Here is a 4,067-nt window from a genome sequence, read left to right as displayed (position 1 = left end):
ATAATTAGTTGGAAAACAACCATCCTCCAGAATAGAAATGATGGAAAGAGTCCATCGGTACATGAACCAGGAAGACGTAGCATTTGAAAAATTCAAAACCGACCAGGGCAAAAAAGCAACCCAAGCACCTTATGCTAGAGGAAATGCATTAGAAAATGCAAAACACCAAATCGTGAAATAAACTTGCTTCAACCGCTTCTCACATCCGAACTGCAACACACCAACGTCTCGACATGGCCCTCGAAACGACGTAGTTGCAACAAGTGAGAGCTGAAAGAACACAAGAAACAAGAACGGATAAAAGATAATGAACAAAGATCAAAGGAGATATTACGAGTTTCATGAGTCCACAAAGCATGACACCATTGAATGCACCATTTTACAACATGAACTAGAGAACAAGATGCAGGTAGGACAACTCATTGATATGATCAAGAGACTTTGATCAAAGTACTTAGAAAGCATTGCACCAAAAGCGCTGAAGGTAACGAACACAAGAAAAAAATGAGATATTCATGATAGGAGATGCTGATTGATAGGAGCTAACCAGTGACTCGGAAAATTGCACTTCACGTTTGACGAGTGGGATTAGAGTCATGACCATCACAGAGGAGACAAACCGATTATAATTGGCGGATAAATGGGAAGAAGATATGTAAGTGATATTTATGTCAATAGTGGAAGTTCTACAAATGTTATGTACAAGAACATCTTCAAACAATTACCTGGGTACGTGCAAGTGAAAGTGGAACCATCGGAGAATCACCTAAAAAGCTTCGTCAGCCACAACGTATGGATAGAGGGAACAATCACACTACCACTAACCCTTATCAATTATCACAATATGTAACACCTGGTTCCATGTATGCATCTAAGTTAAGTTAATTTTATAATTTTTACCGTTGGACTGGACGAGTTGAAGGCCCAACTCATCGACTAAGAACGAATCCAGGTCGGGGACTAAGAAGCCTACTCGACGAGTCGGAAAAACTGACTCGGCGAGTAGGCACTGTTTGATGGAACCCTAATTGCAAGGGTTTGCCTCGCTATTTAAAGAACATAACGCCCCTGTGGCCTCCCTTATCACTCCCTCAATGTCCAGAAAGCCCTAAACCGCCACCCTGGAACTTTGTAAGTATTTGAGTGTCACTTCTTAAGTTATCTTGTGTGTTTGAAGTTGGGTGAAGAAGAGGAAGAGAGAGGATTCAAGAGGAGATTTCAGATCCATAATCAACACCATATTCTCCTCATTTTTTGGTAATAAAGCTTTGCACTTGACTTATGATTTCCTAGACCTTCTTATGGTTATTTTGGGCTTTGAAGCTTGATTCTTGGGATTTGGATGTCCCAAGTTGATACACCTTCAGATCTGGACTTTGAAGGGTCCTCATGGCATAAAGGTACCATCTTTATGGCCATAAGAACCCCCCCCCCCCATGCATGCTATTAACCCCCATTTCGACCCTTTAAGCTCAAATGTTTCATGCAAGCACGTAAAGTTTATGACTTTACGTGATATATTGGCCTTAGGAGCCAAGATCTACCTTTTGGTTAAGTTTTGCACATCAAAAATTGACTTATGGGCTTAGTCATTCGTAGACTCGACGAGTCAGTTTTGGCGACTCGGCGAGTCATGGGTTGATTCCCTAAATCAGTTCAGGGTTCAAAGGAACCCAGTTGAGTTTTAGAAGAGATTAGATGAGTCCAGAGGAGTGACTCAACGTATTAGGACATAGCCATGGCCTGGAAACCATGGGAATCGGCAAGTGGAATAACACACTCGGCAAGTCCAAGGTAATCTCCCAACCCATGAAGATAGACTCGACGAGTTGTTCATACAACTCGGCAAGTCACAGACTGGACATGCTTATATGATAAAGATAGACTCAACGAGTTGTTCATAAAACTCGACGAGTCGGTTAAAGGTTGTCCCAATATCATGAATAAAGGAGAACTCGTCGAGCTCTTGCTAAACTCGGCGAGCAGGATCGGGTTGAGGACAAATGAAGGACTAGGGGACTCGACGAGTCAGGTTAACCGGAAGTTGACTTTGACCAGGATGTTGACTCTAGCTAGGGGTAAAATGGTCATTTTACCCTGACAATAGTTATCAGTGTTTTAACAAAGTGTCATTGTGGAAATTATAGTCGGGGAGTCGCCGGAGCAGCAGTCAGACATTTCCCGCTCAGTATTTCAGCAGTCAGCTACACGAGGTGAATTTCCTTCCAGTAGGAGCGGGTCTACGGCTACAATGTTGGCCCGTTTAGATGATAGTAGTTTCGGACTTGGGTCCGATGTCGGGGGTAGTCCCGAGAAGTATTTTGTATGCTTGATGTCTTTGTGATTCATGCATGTATATGTGATTATGTTATATGTTACGATCATGTTTATGCTATGTTTAGTTTATTCTGGACTTCGGTCTGATGCAGCGGGCAAGGCCCTAGTTATTCCAGACTTCGGTCTAATGCAGTGGGTGAGGCCCTAGTTATTCTGGACTTCGGTCCGATGCAGTGGGCGAGGCCCTAATTAGTCTGGACTACGGTCCGATGCAGTGGGCAAGGCCCTAGTTATTCCAGACTTCGGTCTGATGCAGTAGGCAAGGCCCTAGTTAGTCCAGATTTCGGTTCGATGCAGCAGGCAAGGCCCTAGTTATTCCGGACTTCGGTCCGATGCAGAGGGTGAGGCCCTAGTTAGTCCGAACTTTGGTCTGATGTAGTGGGCAAGGCCCATTATTTGCTTTATATATTATTGTATGGTATGTGGTAGTTTGGGGGAGCTCACTAAGCTTCGTGCTTATAGTTTTCTGTTTTGGTTTCAGGTACTTCCACTAGGAAAGGGAAGGGATCGGGATGATCGCATGGCACACACCACATTCTTTAGCCTGGGAGTTTTACTCCGATATTTTGATATGACATTTGGCATGAGATTTGATATGTGATAGATATTGTGAGAATTTGAAACTCATAGTTTATGATTTTATACTTTGGTAATGAAATGATGGTTTTATTGATGTTTTAAAAACGAAAATTTTGGGTTGTATTTTTGGGATGTTTCAAGTTGGTATCAGAGCCTTGGTTTGAGGGATCCGGGCACACTCTCGGGTGTGTCTGAACTTAAACTAAGGGATGTGTATGAAATTTTTTAAAAAGGAATATCATTTTTTAAAAGAAAAGGGGTTTTAAGAAAAAGCCAAAAAGAATTTTTGTTTTTGAAAGAAAAGAACTTTGAAAAGAGAAAAGAATGTGGTGCATGCAATCAACCGAGCTCAAGTAAGTACTCCCAAATTACACATACAAGTTTATGTTATGTTTGATTGTCAGCTTATTTAGAACAACATGCTAGATTAGGACTAAGGATCTAGGAAGGATGCCTTATGTGCCTGTTATATATGTTCCGACTCTATGAGGACTACATGCTAGTACAAAATTGTCAGTAAGATAGCCAGTATAGTATATGTTTGATTATGTGTACTTGATGCTCGAATGTTGCTTGCTTTGTGCTTTTAGGAGTCTTAGTTACCTCTTACTAACCAGTAAATGAATATGTTACGTTACATATTGTGAAGATTAAATAATTTCAGAAGGTTAGGTCCAGCTCTATTACGCAACTCTTGTTTGAGTCCAACCGTTGTAGAATAGGATCTTTCATTCGCAGAATTATCTAGTCTTAATGATATGTAATAGTGTTCATGAGCTAGTTAGGGGGAGGTAGCCGGGACTTCTTGTGCAGCTGATAGCGGAGAGTGGGTTGGCGATTACCCTAGGACAGGCCTAGGATAAGAGTAGCAGAGAGTAGTAGTAGTAGAAGGGACTTGGTGGAGTCAAGGCAGTTCTTGAGGAGAGTACGGATAGATGTGGAAGGTAGTACGGACCCGTACTATTGAAAGCAGAGGATCCGTACTCGAATCAAGGAAGGCTGAGACAAGACCAGGGAACTCGTAGTAGATATGATCCCTCGAGTTATAATTGTATTCTGACGTTTGTCATTATGTGTTTTCAGAATGGTGGCTCTACGCCCTAGACCAGCAGTTGACAGTTCAGGTGAGGGATCAGGTTCAGGCTCGGGGG

The sequence above is a fragment of the Lactuca sativa genome, chromosome 5, assembly GCF_002870075.4.
Source record: "Lactuca sativa cultivar Salinas chromosome 5, Lsat_Salinas_v11, whole genome shotgun sequence".
NCBI classification, from domain to species: domain Eukaryota; kingdom Viridiplantae; phylum Streptophyta; class Magnoliopsida; order Asterales; family Asteraceae; genus Lactuca; species Lactuca sativa.
The sequence above is the reverse complement of the archived record's forward strand: the minus strand, read 5'-3'. Positions refer to the sequence as shown.